Genomic DNA, 18,760 nt, shown 5'->3' with positions numbered 1-18,760 from the left:
CTCAGAATGTGCTTGTTCTTTTACTTCTTGCACTTCATTTAGCATAATTGGCTAGCACTTTAACATGCTTTTGTAGCATTTATCGTAGCACATGTAGGTGCTATCAGCAGTAGCTGTTCCTATGCATTAACAGCACCAGTACTTCTTAGTTGTGACCACCCCTTCTGGTATGATTGTAGGGAAATTTCCTGTGCTTTCTCCTGCTAACCTGGTGCACTTGGGTATTCTGAGACAGTGTGGCAACTGTCTAATGTACACAGACAATCCACTCCTCTTACCTCCCAACACTCATACCTGTGAGAGATGCACTTATATCACCGAACTGGAAGAAGTGGACACTCCAATCAAGACCAGACTAGCTGGTCAAGAGGAGAAGGTCACCACCTGCAACTCACTACATAGAACACACAGCCCTCCAAAACACCAACCATCACAACCCACACATAGAAACACAAACCATCCACCCACCTTCGCGGAGGCTCTCAATAAAAATGTACCCAAACAACAGAGATCCCCGATACAGAAACGCACATAACCACCACAACACAGCACCAACCCCAGAACACATAGCTCACCACCACAGTGTGCCCCTCAACCCAAGCCCTTAAGGCAAAACACTTTGCCCAATGTACTAATCATAGTAGACTTAATTGTGAGGCACACTGATGTCCCACTCACTAGGTTGAACAAGGAGAAGGTGACAGCCAGTTGTCTATCAGGTGCCAGGATCTGCCACATAACACATGCAGTCATGTCACTCCACAACAAGTACAAATATGACTCAGTCATTGTCCATGTGGGTGTGAATAACCTGAGACATACCTCCCTGGACTACATGAAAAGAGATGTGATGGAATTCTTGGATTATGTGGCCCAGGCAGGTATGACCCTAGCCCTGAGCAGTATTCTACTATCACCCAGTATGATACCACAGTACTAGCAGAGAATGATTGACTTCAACAATTGGCTAAGTTTCTGGTGTCATTCTAAAGGGATCTAGTATCTGTCTGCCTGGGATAACATAATTGACAGACCTTGATACTTTGCCAGAGATGGCCTGCATCTGTCACCCCTGGGATTCTGGGTACTGGCTTAGCCTCTTGTCACCACTATAATGCATTTTTTAGGCAGTATTCCAAAGACCAAAATTCCACCATAACAGCTATAAACAAATGCAATCTGAGGGTCATGCTGCTCAATGCTAGAAGTTTAAATCTCAAGATGCACTCGCTCGAAGCTCTCCACAAAATGGAGAATGTTGACATCTGTGCTGTAAAGGAGGCCTGGTTTAAAGAGGCAGAAAGCACCTCTGTGCTCCCAGGCTGCAACTCATTCCATACCTTTTGGCCCCAGAATGCAACTGGCAGCTCCAAAGGTGGTGGTTTCCCCATATTCTTATAGGATACACACACCTCTAGACTGGTGGCCCAGCATAATGCATCTGAGATACTTCAGGTACAACTAACACTAAGTAAGACGGCGATACAAGTCATAGCCTGCTAGAGAACCCCAAACATGTCCCTAGACTCACACGCCAACTTTCTAAGCACCCTAGAATCTATCAAGGTCCAACCCAATACTCTCATACTGGGTGACTTTAACTATCCTTCCATCAACTGGGAAAACTATTCAAGTACCAATGTACAGGCCCAACACTTTCTAGAATTTATCAATTCCAATGCTCTGGACTAGCTCATTCTGACCACCACTAGAGGAAGCAACATCCTCGACCTGGTTATCACCAATATGGGTGACTGTTGCTCCACACCTATAGTCAGTTGCACCCTGGTTAAATTTGACCATAAACTGATCACCATGGAAATCTCCATTTCACCTACCCCCCCCTGCTAAGATAACCACCCTGAAAAACTTCTCTAAGCCAACTTTGGGCTCCTAATAACAGAGGTGGTTAACTTCTCAGCACCCACGCCAATGGAAAATAGCTGCATGACTGCCAAATCAGACAGAAATGCACTGTACGAGCATGTACACAAATGTATGGATCTTGTCATACCAAATAGAACTAAGACACTCTCCTCCAAAAAAAGGAAGCCAATCTGGTGGTCCCCAGCCATCAATAAACTCTACAACAGAAGGAAGAAACTGTTGCAGAAAAAAATAAAGTCACAAGACTGGAAAACCTCCCTTAGCTTCAACAAAAAGTTGAGATCCCTTATCAAATCCTCCAAAGCCAGCTATGAAGGCAGAATTGTGGCTGACACTAAAAACAACCAAAAAGCCTTCTATAGCTATATCAAAAACCTCAAAGGCAATACCTAGATTTGCTCTGAGTTATTGCACAATGGCACTTCCTATACTGAGCCAACATATATAGCCAACATACTGGTCGACAGATTCAGTGCCAACTTTACCCCTCTCCCCCCCAGGGCCCTATTACAATACCAGATGAAAGCCTGGTACCCACCATTTCTGTGGCACAGGTAAAAGCTGCATTGTCCAAAGCCAACAATACAGCATCCATGGGACCTGATAATATCCTGGCTGCATCCTACATGAGCTACAAAATGAACTGGCACCACATCTGTGTGCCCTGTTCAATCACAGCCTTACCTCAGGCTATGTCCCTAACAAATGGTGACACTGCTACAATCATCCTGGTCCATAAAGGGGGAGCAACTACAGACCCTGGGAACTATTGCCCCATTGGCCTGACATGTCTAGTATGCAAAGCTATAGAGCATATCATTATGGACCTACTTAAAGATATAGGCAATCTCCAAACTCTTGACCCCATACAGTTTGACTTTGCCAAGGGGAGATCCTGCCTGCTGAACCTGGTTGGCTTCTTCAAGGCAGTCACCGAGGCTGTGGATGAGGGTAAGGCAGTGCATACAGCCTACCTCAACCTGACCAAGGCCTTTGATAATATTCCCCACTCAGGTATCATTGATAAACTCACCAAACTGGGCATCAATTCTTACATCACTAGGTGGGTTGCAAATTGGCTCACAGACAGGACCCACAGAGTGAAAGCTGTGGATTCCAAGTCAGACTGTTGATCAGTCATGAGTGGAGTCCGACAGGGCTCGGTCCTGGGCCATCTTCTGTTTGTCATCTACTTCTCAGAAGTCCAGGCCAACACAGAAGGACTCTGGCTGACCAGGTTCACTGATAACTGCAAGCTAGGAGTCATTATCAACTCCCCAAGTGATACAGACATCCTTCAAAAGGGCCTCTCCAAGACCAACGACTGGTGTTGGAACCATGGCCTGAAGCTTAATGCCACAAAATGCGTTATCATCCCCTTTTGAAAAAACTCAGTTCCCATGAATTGCCACATTGATGGGAGCCCACTGAACACTGAAGGGGCCATAAGAGATTTGGGCACACAGGTCAAGAGCCACATCACCTGTGACCACCACATTGCCATTGTGGTCAGAAAGTCCTTCTACAAGGCACATCTTATAACCAAAGGTTTTGCATCCAGGAAGAAAGAAGTCATTACCCCTCTCTACTCATCCCTCATTAGACCAATAATCAAATAGAATGCCCCTTAAACACATGTCCTACATAGACAGACTCAAGAAACATCAGCTGTTCTCAGTCTCTTGTTGTCTACTTAGAGGTAATCTCTGCTTGACTTACAAAGCCATGTCTGACCCAGCCCTACTTGAAATGCTACACCTAAAGAAATCCCAATTCCCCCGCGCCACATGCTCCAGAGATCACAACCTCATTGCCACAATTAAGACTACAGGCTGAAGGGACAGGTTCATCTCCCAAAGACTGTCCATACTCTGGAATAAGCTTCCCATTCATGTCAAGCAGAACACCTCACTGGCCGTCTTCAAGAGAAATCTTGACGAGTGGATAGGTAACAGAAAGTTCACTCCAGGGATCATTCCAGTTGCCCTACTGGTTATGGGCAGTGTGAACTAACAGTGGGTGGCATGGTGCTTGAGCAATTTTTTTTTTGGGCTAGACTTGTAAAGGCTCCAGGACCATTAGCCTAGTACACATCTATGAAGCTATGAACTCCACTTCACTGAAACTAGAACTGTTCACACATCTGATGTCTAACAACTGTGTATTCTCTTAAAAGAATAATTATTTTAAAAGTTTGCATTATATCTCTTTCAGGATAATTTACTGGAGCATATTTACTATTTGAGCTTTTACTATTTCTATTTATGTTAACTATTTTGTCATTAGGTGGAGTTTTCCCCCTAGGATTTCTGAAACAAATAAATAAAACTAATCAACATTCTAATATTTAATCCAACTAGTCCACACTCCTAACATTAGTGACCATTGCACTATAACCTTTTGCATACTATTTGAAAAGGCCACAACCACTCCTGATCCTATACCCTATGCATAATAAGTCACCCAACAACAGTCAAAAGATAATTCATACCATTAACCACATAAATTGTCCACTGTTTCATAACTGTGCCAATATAATTTTACTGCCTTCCTTGCAATATTCCTGTTTAATATACAAAACCAATTTTATCTACCTACACTGCATCTGTGATAGGCTACAACTTTCCATAGATATCAAGTGAACTTTGCAACCTTGCTAAAAAAGGGCACATTGCCTAGAAAACGTGGAAACAAACAATCCCTTCATGATCCCTCCAAGTGTGTAACATAACAGAACACAGCTAAAATAGCAATTATGTGTTCTAAAGCCATAAAAACCTCCACAGCAGATAAACCTCATTTACTCATTCCAGACACTTTAAAGCAGTAAACCAATTAACACGTCAGTCAAAAATAAACAGCTAGACATAAACTATAAAATGTAGAAATTTTGCTAAAGAATTCTCTATAATTCCCCTATCTTACTCACCTCACCAACTTCCCTAATCCAGTCCCTCATCCTGAAATTATACCTACCCTCTTTTCCCTCAAAAAATCAAAAATGATACTAAGCCCTTCCTTCAATTCCTCTGTCACCCTTCAGAGAAGAAATTAAACTGAAGTCCCATCTGCTTGAGTTGGTGGTAGGTCAGGTGGATGTAAAAGACCCCACATTATACAACGACCCCCCCATTAATATTCCAAAACGTGCATGCTGATTGGTCAGCATGCATGTTGTAAATCAGAGTTATAGTAATGGAAAAAGGTCCGGTCGCCCGGACTTTTTCCATTAGTATAACTATTTTTTTACAGCAACGGAGAACGCAAGATCTCCATTGCTGTTTAGACACTGTCTCACTATGTTAAAGGAGTTTAACATAGCGAGACAGCTTTAAAAAAAGTAACAGAAATCTTCCTATCTCCGTTGCTTTTTTTAAAGGTGTCTCTTTATGTTAAATGGGTTTAACATAGTGAGACAGCTTTAAAAAAAAGCAACAGAGTTTCTCTTTAACATAGCGAGAAACTTTGTAAAAAGCAATGGAGATCTTGCTTCCTCCGTTGCTTTTTTCGAAACTGTCTCGCTATGTTACATGGGTTAAACATAGCGAGACAGCTTTAAAAAAGCAACAGAGATTCTCCGTTGCTTTTTTTAAAGCTGTCTCGCTATGTTAAACTCCTTTAACATAGCGAGACAGTTTGTAAAAAGCAACGGAGATCTTGCTTTTTCTGTTGCTTTTGCCCACAGCTCTGATGTACTGCGTAGGCATACGCATGCGCAGTACATCAGAACTGCCGCAGAATACCAGACAGCTGCGGAAGAGCAGCAAGGAGGCATTATACAATGCCATTATTTAAGAAAAGTAATTATTTTTTTTTTTTTAATAATGTCATTGTATAATAACAATAACCCACTTCTGGGTGTGGGTAATGCTGTATTTACCCACGGTTGTCTTTGTTTGGCCACTTGGGCTTTGCCCTCGTGACCAAACCACACCAACCGTGGGTAAATCCAGCATTACCCACACCCAGGAGTGGATTATTGCTATAATAATCTATAGAAAAAACAGTTGTGGAAGTTCCCCAACCCCTTAGCTCTGGGCAAATTTCTCCTAATAGTATAAATACCACTTCAGGTCTCCTGTGAAAAGAGGCCACTAGCCTTGTGGGACTAACCTGATCAACAAATGATAAATAAAATGAAGGAATGAAAGAAAACTGAAAAGAATCATGGACAGCTGGAAAACGACATCTTGATTTTAACACTACATGACTATTAAAATAGCATATAGCATAATGTGCCTAAAATGAGAATGTAGGACTGCTGACATATAAGATCTTGAAAATAGCTTAGGATTTTGTTTAAAAACTCTTACAGGTGTTAGGATTTGCATAGGGTATGGCATGTAGTGGGCCCTTTAAGCCCTTTCTTATCAGGCAGGTAATTAAGTATACAGGCAGAGGCAGCTGCTTCTATAACTAGTAGTTAAAGACAATATGGGAGAAGTTGCAGAGTCAAAGAGACTCACTGAATGTGCTCTGGAGAAACTGGAAGAGAATGATACATTGCTGTCAAGACATATGTACTGACAGAGTCACAGGACTGGAAACCATGTATCCTGCTGAGGTGGTGAGAAAAATAAAGAGCTTTCAGCTCACTGAAATGAGTTGTTGGCCCCAATGCATCCTACAAGAACTGTTTGTTTAAAACCTTCTTTTTGTGGCATATGTTTGAGTCAGTGGCAGGAGACTTTTCCCTTGTTTTCCAGAACAAACCTTAAGAGACTTTGTTTCCTTCTTTTGAGGGTTTAAGATTAAAGACTGTCTACCTGGTTTTGTTATACTGTGCACACACTGATCTTTATATGAACACTTTGTAAGGCACAGAGACTAATTACTGCTGTTGTATCAGGGCTTTTATTTTACTCACTCAGAGCTTCTCATTCACATATAGGAAGATTGCATGAGAGAATTTTGAATTTTAGCACCTGGCAGGAGAAACCTGACCGGAAGTGACAGAACTATTGCTAGTTTTACATTACATTACATTCAACAGATCAGTTATTTAAAGGCAGTTGCAGACAATGGTGGAGGGTTCCATGGGAGATGATTGGAAAAAATCTGGGAGATGGAAAAACAAGGAGCCAATCCCAAATCTTAGAGGTTAATCCTTTTATTTGAATATTCCTGAAAGACCTGTGAGGGTGTACCAGTTCAGCAGCCCGTGGAACCTCATTCTTAGTTAAAAGGTTTTATTTTTATTTTAACTTCTAATAAAACATGACAACACACTATGAGCTACAACTAGAGAAATGCATTTAAGAAACACTTTCGCCTGAGCTTCATCAGGTCCATCTAATAGAGTGGTTTACACTTTGATCATTGAAAATGCCTGTTTTTACATGGCTATCACCAGACTGTCTGTTTTGTAACGCATGTAAAATGAGAGGCTGTATCTGCATCAGCGGGGCTCATATTCCTTGGAGCCAAGTGTGAGGCTGTCAGCCCAGCTATTTGGAATTTTGTAAATAATCATATGTCATTTGTGAATATTAATATGATCCCAAGGCTTGTCTTAAAAATGTAAGAGAACTATATGTTATGTGGATATTAAACTACTGCTGCAAATGTGTCTATTGAACTATGTTATGCACTGAGCTTCAAGAATGTAACCACAGTGTACCCTACTGGAAAAGAACATAAATATATATAAACTACATTAATAACAGAAGTTGGAACATACAGAGTTAAATTGCAAAACTTCAGAAAAATAAGTGTTTTATGATGTGCTATAAAAAAAGTTAGTTTCAGTGCAGCAAGCAGACACAATGTCTAAAGCTAGAGGTTTTCCTGTTGTCTGGAAACCAGAAATAATTACTTGGTTTCAAATGTAAAAGTGTTAATTGCATTACGACTTCCAGTTCTAGGCAAACATCTGAGAGAGAAGCATTTTTCACAGAGAAATGTTAAATTCTGTTTGTATCTGTTAGCTTGGGAACTGAAGGCAGGTGACACATAGTGGTGTCACCCAGCTAACCCAGCATTAATTTGTATTATTAATTTAAGACCCATCTCAGAGAGTGAGTCTGTGCATTTTGTATCTTATCTTGGATCTGAAAACATCCATTCAGCACTTGTCTTCTGCATTTGCCTTGCTCTGTAAGTAAGTTATTTAGGACATAGTTTCTTTTAGAGATAGATATGAATATAGTAAGATTAGTTTAGATGTTTTCTGTATTTATTTGAGATTGTCTTGCAATTTTGTTTTAAAATATTTCCTGTGATTCTGAACTCTGTAGTCACTGTGCTGAGTTATTGAACATTGTCTTTTTCTTTTATTATTTATTATTAAATGTATTTAAACCTTTTAATTGTGACTGGGTTGTTTAAAGAAATTTAAGCTCTTACAGTACTTGCATATGTATGATTTCCACGGTGGTACAGCGGTAGCATTGTTACCTCATAGCAAGAGGTTCTCCCATTCGATTTTCGGCTTGGCTTGGGAGTGCCTTCTGTGTGGAGTCTGCATGTCCTCCCTGTGGTTGGGTAGCATTCGAAAGACATGCGTGCATAAATGGGTGTGCCTTCGTTGAACGTTGGGCGTTGAGCTGGCACCTCGGCGTTTCGTAAAAATCTACTGCCAATCATTAGTGGACCAGAGTTCCACTGTGGCGACCCCTTACTGGGAAAAAGCCAAAAGGCAAACAACAACAGTACTTGCATATGTATTTGGTGACATTGTATAGGCCACTCCAATAGCCTTGTTGTTGGTCACACTTACCATTTGGATAATAGTAACATCACACAGTAGGATTGGTCACCCTTTGGTAAGGGCCTTATAGTAGCTGATAAGTAAGGGTGGTTGGTGGCAGTGATTACTACCTTATAGTCTGAACAGAAGGGGGCATATCTATTGAACCTGTGCCAGCCTTCCCCAGGAGTGTCTGTGTGTTTGTATATAAATAAAATGTCAAAGTGTGTGTGCATAAGCTACTTTGGCAGGAACATGAGGCACTGGTTGGACAGAGGGGGTGCTGGAGGTTTTGACTTGACCACTTGGCTGAGATCTTAACCCTATAGCTGTGCCAGTAGGGAGTCTTATTGGGGATCTGGAGAGATGGGTAGAAACCAGCCCCAGACTAACTGTGATCTCTGTGTGCTGTTAAGGGAAATTGTACTTTACTGTGTGTGTACTTGTCATCCTCCCAATGTGCACATCCTTCACTGGTGCTAGTTGTTAGCACTGAGGCTCCCTGATTACTGGGCCAGTGCAGGGGCATCACATATTAATTGGTGACAGTGGTGGGATAGCCACATAACATATTAATTGGTTGATAGTGGTGAGTTAACCACATCACATATTAATTGGCTTGTAGTGGTGTGGATATTGAATCCATATAGCTGTGCCAGTGGGGAGTCTTATTTGGGATTTGGAGAGATGGGGAAAAACCAGCCCCAGACTGACTGTGATCTCTATGTGCTCTTAAGGGAAATTGTACTTTACTGTGTGTGTACTTGTCATCCTCCCAATATACATGTCCCGCACTGGTAAGGATTGAGGATCCTTAATGACTGGGCCAGTGCTAGTCAGGGAGAGCAGGCAAGAGTGTCAGTAGAGGAGTATGGCAAGCTGACAAGGAGCCAGTTGGCCAAGATGTGTCAGGTTAAAGGACTGGTGTATGCCAACCTGACTAAAGCAGACATGATTGCAGCTTTAGTCACAGCTGCATCAGAGAATAGCAACCAGAAGGGCAGACAGACTGGTGATGGAGATGGAGATGTACAACTCTCAGAAAATGGACAGCTCAACCTTTCCATATAGAACTTAAAAATCCATCTGGAGTTAGAGACTTGAGTTGGAGGCCAAGCATTTGGAAATAGATGCAGCAGAGAGACTAAGAAACCTGGAAGCTGAGGAGAAAGACAGGCAGAGGCAGCATGAAAAGAAGATGCTGACTCTTCACCGGAGTCCTTGAGGTAATGGAGAAGGGAGTAACCAAACCCCAGAAGGAACAAAGGTCAGTAAATTTCTTCCACAGTTTACAGAGAGGGATAATTTTGATACTTTCATTCCTATGTCCGAGATGATATGTAAACAGTATAATGCTGACCAAGGGCTCTGGGTACGGTTCCTGATCCCCTTACTCCATGGTACAGCTGTAACTGTTCTTTCCAAATTATCTGTTGCTGATTGTTTAAATTATAAAGTTGTAAAGAACAGCTTACTAGAATTTTATGAGTTAACCCCTGAAGCTTATAGGAAAATGTTTTGTGAGTATATACACAAGGCAGATGAAAGTGTGTGTGAATATGTTGGTGAACTAAGCACTTATTTTCACAGGTGGGTGAGTGGATGTCAAGTCACCACTTTTGAAGGGCTGGCAGATGTTTGTGGTGGGGGAACAAGCTCTTAGCACTTTGTCTGAGGACAGGAGAATCTGGTTAGCTGATAGACAATGCAATACTGCAGATTAGTTGGGGAAGAAGGGAGACTTATACCTAGTAAGCAGGGCATCACTCCTCACGTCTAAGGGAACCCATGATGGGCAGCCCAGACTGCCCCAACAGAGTCCTCCAGTAGCAGGGGAAGCCACTAGTCCAGGTAGACATCCAGGATCTAGGGTTAAATGTTTTATATGCAACCAATGGGGCCATGTAGCATATAGATGTTCATGGAGGCAAGGTGGGGAACAAAAGGTGGAAGAGCCAGTAAGTGGGAATGACAAAATGTCAGCAGCAAGTTATCTCAAGACAACAAGGGTACTAAACTACCAAAAGAGGTTATAGATTCATAGATTCATATATTAGTACTAGGCTAACTGCCCCTGTGGAACATTTTTTAAGCCTAGCCAATTGCCCCATGTGAGAATTGAACCCTGCACTTTGTGTCTAACCATTATGCCAAACCCCTCCCCCCTATATATCCCATCTTAGTAAATGGGAAAGAAGCCATGGCTAAGAAAGACACAGCCTCTGACCTAACCATTGTGAAGTCTGCAGTGGTTACAGAGGAGCACTACTTGCTTGGGCAGTCAACTCCAGTCAGAGCTTTAGGAGGGATCCCATTTCAAATACCTTTGTCTAGGGTTCATCTTGATTGGGAGGGTGGAAAAGGAACCCAGCAAGTAGGTGTGTTTGAGGATATCCCTGCAGATGTCCAGATAGGGAATGATTTTGACAAAACAGTACCGTATGTGCATGCAGTTACATGCAGTCAGGCTTGGAGACAAGCATGTGGGTCTGGTAGCCTGGGGAAGACCCAGACAGACCACACACTTGCAGCCAGGACTGGTGCAGTGGTTACTTCAGGGAGGGAGCTACCCCGTAGCAGTGAGACTGAAGGTGAGCCACAGGTGCTTGTGGGTACTGATGTTCACTTGGACAGAGTGACTGCAAGGTTAGAGGTGAGTAGTACTACCCAGGCTGACAGTGAGGCACTGCTGTCAGAAGATGCATTTTTCATGTGGTAGGGGATCTGGAAAGGGTTACAAAGAGAGAGTTGAGATAGGCTCAGCTCTCAGACCTTACATTACAAGGCCTGAGGGAGGTAGCTAGTGAGGCACCTGATTCTCAAGAAAAGGGGAATCTGGATTCTGGGACAAAGGGTTACTGTATAGAGGGTGGAGCCCTGAAGGAGGGCTAGAAGGTGAGAGAATATAGCAGTTGGTAGTGCCCAGAGCTTGCCATCTGGCAGTTTTAGCCGTAGCACATGATATTCCCTTTGCAGGTCATATGGACATAAAATGTACAAAGAGACATGTTATGCAGAACTTTTATTGATCTGGGATTTCCAGAGACATAGCAGGGTACTGCAGGGACCTGTGAGCAGTGCCAAAAGGTAGGCAAGGCAGGAGACAAGGTGAAAGCTTCTTTGATGCCTTTGCCTGGGATTGGGAAGACATTTCAGAGGGTTGTTGTGGATATTGTGGGCCCTCTGAGCACCCCAAGGTCCACAGGGAAAACGTATATCCTAGTGCTAGCAGATTATGCTATTAGATACACTGAGGCAGTGGCTCTGTCCTCCATTGAGGCAGAAAAGGTGGAAATGCTTTGTTAGAAATTTTCAGCAGGGTAGGTTTTCCAAAAGAAATACTGACTGACAGAGGTGCCAATTTCATGTTAGACCTGTTGGCTTGTCTATGGAAGTACTGTGGAGTGAAGCACCTAAAGACCACACCAATCATTCCCAGACTAATGGTCTTGTAGAGACGTTAAACTCTACACTCAAGATGATGCTACAGGCATTTACAGACCAGTTTAGGAGGGACTGGGACAAATATTTGCCCCATCTGTTTGCTTACAGAGATGTTCCCCAGGAATCCACAGGTTTTCACCCTTTGAGTTGTTGTATGGGCATAGGGTGAGGGGACCTCTAGATTTAATTTGAGATGAGTGGGAGGGTGTGTGAATCCCTCAAGGAGTCTGTTGTGGCATATGTCCTAAACCTCAGGATAAGGCTCTGGGAATACATGGGCTTGGCCCGGGAGAACCTGGCAGAAGCCTAACAGCAGAAAAAGGTCTGGTATGACAGGAATGCTCGAGCTAGAGAGTATGCTGTAGGGCAGCAGGTAATGATTCTCATTCCTGTCAGACACAAACTGCAGGCAGCCTGGGAAGGATCCTGCAAGGTGGTAAGGAAGGTCAGTGATGTTAACTACATGACAGAACTGCTAGGCAGGAGGCAGGGGCACAAATTGTACCATGTTAACATGATGAAACCTTACCATGATAGAGAGGCCCTTGTGCTGAGTATTTGCAGTGGATTTCAGGAAGAGTCTGAGGAGAATCTGGTGACTGATCTCCTCAGTGAGGCTTGGACTGACACCTCAGTGGAAGGGGTAGCATTGTCCCAGCAACTATCCCCTACCCAGGTTTGAGAAATCCAAGCAGTGCTACAGGAGTTTGGGGACATGTTCACTGGGAAACCAGGGTGCACCAACCTCATGCAGCACCATGTGGATACAGGACCCCAAAGGCCTATTAAGCAGGCCCCTTATAAGGTGCCTGAGAGAGTCAAACAGACGCTGAGGGAGGATATACAGGAAATGTTTGAACTAGGGGTAATTCAAGAGTCCAGCAGTCCATGGGCTTCTCCAGTGGTGCTGGTACCAAAGAAGGATGGCAGCACCAGGTTCTGTGTGGACTACAAGAAATGAAATAGTGACACATAGATGCTTACCCCATGCCTAGGAGAGATGAAGCCCTAGGGCAGCTGGGTTGGGCTAAGTATCTTACCACCATTGAGCTTACCAAGGGTTACTAGCAGGTGCCCTTGACTCCCAGTGCTAGACAGAGGTCAGTCTTTGTGACTCTTTTTGACTTGTATGAGTTCACAAAGATGCCCTTTGGGATGAAAAATGCCGCAGCAACTTTCCAGAGGCTTGTAGTTCATATCCGATCAGGAGGAGGAGATTTTTGCCTTTGCTTGCCTAGATGGTATAGACATCTACAGCCATTCCTGGCAAGAGCACATTCAGCCTGTCACGGAGGTGCTGGGCAGACTACAGAAAGCAGGGTTGACCATTAAGCCCAGCAAATGTCAGGTGGGTATGGCACAGGTCTCCTACCTGAGATACAGAGTGGAGAATGGTAAGATCAGGCCAGAACCTGCCAAAGTGGAAGCCATTCAGGCATGGCCTGCACCTGTTACCAAAAAGCAGGTGAGGACATTTTTAGGGACAGTGGGGTGCTACAGAAAGTTCATCCCCAGTTTAGTACCATAGCTGCTCCCCTCACAGACCTGACAAGTCAAAACAGGCCAGATAAGGTAGTGTGGACCCCAGCATGTGAGCAGGCATTCCAGAAGTTTAAAAGAGCTTTGGGAGGACCCCTGCCAGTCCAGATTATAGGAAAGAATTTGTTGTGCAGATGGATGCTTCAAACCATGGAGTGGAGGCTCTACCTAGCCAGGTTTCTTCAGAGGGAGAAGAGCACCCAGTGGTTTATCTCAGTCACAGGCTCCAACCCGGAGAGGAATGCTATGCAGCTGTAGAAAATGAATACCTAGCCATAGTGTGGGCACTGCAGAAACTTTAGCCTTATCTGTATGGAAGGAAAGTCACTGTAGTTACAGGCCACAATACCTTAACATGGCTACATTGAGCCAGCCACCAAAATGCCAAGTTGCTAAGGTGGAGCCTAGGGTTGTAAGCATGTGATATGACAGTGCAGCACCGCAGTGGGGTTAACAATGCCAATGCAGATGGGCTCTCAAGACTGTGAATGGGATAAGCTATTCCCAGATAGGCTCAATCCTCTCAAGGAACATTTCCCAAGGGTAGAAACCAGCCCCAGACTAACTGTGATCTCTGTGTGCTGTTAAGGGAAATTGTAGTTTACTGTGTGTGTACTTGTCATCCTCCCAATGTGCACATCCTTCACTGGTGCTAGTTGTTAGCACTGAGGCTCCTTGATTACTGGGCCAGTGCAGGGGCATCACATATTAATTGGTGACAGTGGTGGGATAGCCACATAACATATTAATTGGTTGATAGTGGTGAGTTAACCACATCACATATTAATTGGCTTGTAGTGGTGTGGATATTGAATCCCTATAGCTGTGCCAGTGGGGAGTCTTAAGAGAAATTGTACTTTACTGTGTGTGTACTTGTTGTCATCCCAATGTGCATGTCCGTCACTGGTGCTTGTGGTGAGGATTGAGGCTCCTTGATTACTGGGCCAGTACAGGGGCATCACACCAAGTATGAAAACAGTTATGTCTTGCATAACATTCCATCTGTGTTGTAGATCCTTGATCATTCATTACAGATAGGACCTTGGTTCCATCCTCGGAACCGATACGACCGTTTCCAAGATCGCACCAGCCAAAAACTCTCAGCAAAGACCTACCCATAATGCCCCTGTCCTGTTTACTCCAGATCCAATTTGTCTGCCCTTAGATAATAGATGTAGTAATAGAAAAAAATAGTAGGAAGCTCTGTCTGAACAAAATACCCTAACCAGGAATTCCTAAAGTCCACCAGGAGTCCAGGCACGGGGAAGGAGGGCGGGAAGTAATGAATGAACAAAGATCTACAACACAGATGGAATGTTATGGTAAGACATAACTTCTTTATCTGATTTGTAAATCTTTGTTCGTTCATTACAAATAGGAGTGAGTCCCCAGCTACTTGAGTCCTGGATGGCCCTAAGGAAGGATATTCCTGAGCACCATAGAACCAAAAGATGCTTGTCCCCTGGAGGCCAAATCCAACTTGTAATGAGATATAAAAGTATGAGGTCTTGCCCAAGTGGCTGCTGCACAGATATCATCCATAGAGGCTCTGGAATGAAATGCTATAGAACTAGCCATAGATCTGGTAGAATGAGCCTTTATTCTGGAAGGTAAGGATAGCCTATTCTGTTGGTAGATAAAGGTAATGATGTTTCTAAGCCAGGAGTATAAAGTCACTTTGGAAACAGGTTTAACCAATCTGGGTCCAGCAAAGGCCACAAACAATTGATCTGTTTTCCTGAAAGATTTAGTCCTGTCCAAATAACAATGAAGCTGCCGATGCACATCAAGGGTGTGTAAAAGTTACTCCCCTCTATTAGAATGCTGAGGAAAGAAAACTGGCAGGTCAATAGATTGGTTAATGGAAAAGCCAGAAATGACCTTGGGAAAGAAAGAAGGGTCAGTACGAAGGGACACCCTATCCATGTGGAAGATCAAGTAAGGACTCTGGACACTCAAAGCCTGCAGCTCAGATACTCTTCCTGCTGATGTAAGTGTTACTAGAAGTAAGGTTTTCCATGATAAAAATTTCAAATCACATGAATCAAAAGGCTCAAAAGGAGAACCTGTGAGAGACTGAAGTACCAATGTCAAGTCCCAGTGTTCTACAGGAGGCTTGGCCAGAGGTTTAACCTGTAATACTCTTTACAAAAAGGACTTGCATAGGCGGTGTGACATAATTGAAGAAATATCAAGACCATTATGAAAATTGGTGATAGCTGCTAAATGTACACTGATTGTCGAAGCTGAGGCTCCTGCATGCAAATGAGTAGTCAGGTATTGTAGGATCTTTTGAATAAGCATAGAGAAATGGTCTAAGTTCTGATCTTTGGCCCAAATATAAAACCTAGTCCATTTACTAGAATAAACTTTCCTAGTGGAAGGTTTGTGTGAAGCCAGAAGAATTTCAAGAACAGGAGATGGGATGTCGGGCAGCCTGGCACTCATTGGAAGTGAAGGAACCAAGCTGTGAGCTTGAGACTGTGCAGGTTCAGATGAATCATGTCCCTGAGGATGAGATAACAGGTCTTGGGAATGATCCAGGATCCACAGACTGTGAATCAGATGAGGCTATAGAAACGGGAACCAGACTTGACAGAGGCAGTAGAGGGCAATGAGGATCACTTTGCTCTCAATCTCTGAGCTTTTCTGGAGACATTTTGGAATGAGGGGAAATGGGGGAAAGGCATACAGAAGACCCGGGGGCCAATAGTGCGTTAGAGCATCCCTCGGTGGTTCCGCCTGAGGGGGATTAGGTTAAAGTAGTGTCTGCATTTGAAGTTTAGAGGGGAAGCAAACAGGTTGCAGCAAGGCTTGCCCCAGCATTGAAAGATCCAATCCAGTGTTACAAGGTTGAGGGACCACTTGTGAGGCATCAAAATGTTCCTGCTCAGATTGTCCACAATAAGGTTGGAACTCCCGGGAATGTGTGTTGCTATAAGGAAGCATTGGAAGCTATCACCTAGTACCAAATCCTCATGACTTCCTGACACAGGGGGTAAGACTTTGTTCTGCCTTGCTTGTTGATATACCAGGTGACTGACATGTTGTCTGACTGAATTGCAATGGTCCCAGAGGGTAGGGATGTATGGAATGCTTGAAATGCTAAGAGAACTTCCCTCAGTTCCAGGACATTTATGTGCAAATTGGCCTCCATGGGGGACCAGGTGCCTTGGACAGTCTTTCCCTGGAAATGCCACCCCACCCTAACAGGGAAGCATTCATGGCCACCATGGTTGTGGGCTGGGGAAGCTAGAACGTTCAACGCCAAAGATTTGTTTGTGGGTTCATCCACCATAACATTTCTTCCCTGCAGTGGTTTGAAAGACGTATCATGTGGCTAAGTTTGTAAATTAGCAATGACCATTGTGCGAAAAGGAGCCACTGTAGGATTCTCATGTGCAGTCTTGCTAGTGGTGCCAACATAATGGCAGCCGCCATGGAGCCTAAGAGTTGCAGTACAGACGTGCTGGTACATAGGTCTGAGGAATAAGGTCTTGGATTTAGTGTGTTATTTTTTAAAGCCTGTGAGGGGGAAGAAAATCTTGACAGAATGATGTTTTTTGAAGACCTCTCCAATGAATTCCAGTGTCTTCATTGGGGACATTTGAGATTTGTCCTTGTTGATTGTAATCCCCAAGCAGACAGCGAGATCTTGAGTATAAGAAGATTCCTGGTTGGAGCAGTAAGGAGCCAATCGTCTAGATAGGGAAACACCTGAAATCCTTGTAGCTGAAGATGAGCTACCACAACTGCCATACATTTGGTGAACACTCAAGGGGCTGTCGAGAAACCAAATGACAGTGCCCTGAACTGGTAGTGACTGGCACCCAGCCAGGAGTGGAGAAACCTCTGGGAGTGGTGATCCATCTTTATGTGGTGTATGTGTCCTGGAGGTCTATAGAGCACATCCAGTTATCCCTCCCTAGGAAGGGAAGAATGGACTGTATCGTGACCATCTGGAATTTTTGAGGTTTGATAAATCTGTTCAACAGGTTGAGATCCAGGATTGGTCTCCGGTCCCCTGTCTTTTTTATCACTAAAAAGAACCTTGAGTAAAACCCAGATCCTGTCTGGTCTGGTGGTACTGGTTGGATGACTCTTTTCCTTAGCAGCTTTTCTATTTCTAACGCTGCTAATTCCCTCTGATTGGGTGGTACATTGGGGATTTGTTTGACAGGTTTGAGAGTTAAATCGAATGGTATTTGGTAGCCTCTGGATATTATTCTCTGCACCCAAACATCGGTGGTAATAAGATGCCAGGCTGGTAGATGCACAGAAAAACTACCCCCGACTGCTTCTGGAGGAAAGGAATCAGGCCACTGCTCAGGAGCACTGGTAAGGTCTACAGCAGAAAGAATCTCTAGCGCCCTGGTTACACAGACCCCCCTCTACCCTGAAAGGGACGTCTTCCATATGAGTTATCCCCTTTGCCCCAGGGGGATTGTTCACCATGAGTGTCACAAAAAGGTCCTTGGGATTTCTTGAACCACATTTATCCTCCCTTCTGGTTCCTGGAGTAGGACCTCTGGGGGTTGGAAAGGCGTATGCTCACAGCAGACAAGGTCTTTACGTCTTTCTCATTACGTGTGTGTATCTCGTACTTTGGGTCCAAAAAGTGCAGATTCGTTGACAGGTGCATTGACAAAGGAAGATTTAAAGGGGTCTGCGAAGTCACACAACCGCATCCAAGCATTACATCTCATGACAACACCTGATGCGTCAGCTTGAGCTGCCCCCTTGGTGGTGTGAGATATCAAACGCATCGAGGAATTCAAGATGGATTCAAGGGTAGCTAGCTGTGAGGCGACAGTATCATGCACCTCATCAGGCAGTACCCCACCAAAACGGAAGACATTTTGGAAATTAGGTCTCTTTGGAGAAGAGTAAAGTGTGCCCAATAGTTCAGCAAACAAATGGCGAATGTCACTGAAGCATAGGTCCGTTTCCCTAGTCTGTCCATGGTTCAGGACTCTCTGTCTGGAGGATGGACGGTGGAACTATCTTCTGCCAGTTCCCTCTTGGTGGCAGGTGCCATGACCATAGAATCAACTGCCAACTGCTAGGACCAGTGTGGCTGGTCTTCAGGTGTAGATAAAATTTTTGTCTGGCCTCCGAGGGACAGGTTTGACATTGTCTGAGGCCTTCCAGGCACAGTGCACAATGAGTTTAACAAGGTCCATCTGCCGGTGGAGACACCCA

Source organism: Protopterus annectens, chromosome 2.part0, assembly GCF_019279795.1.
Source record: "Protopterus annectens isolate FY-2018-M chromosome 2.part0, PAN1.0, whole genome shotgun sequence".
Lineage (NCBI taxonomy): Eukaryota > Metazoa > Chordata > Ceratodontiformes > Protopteridae > Protopterus > Protopterus annectens.
The sequence above is the reverse complement of the archived record's forward strand: the minus strand, read 5'-3'. Positions refer to the sequence as shown.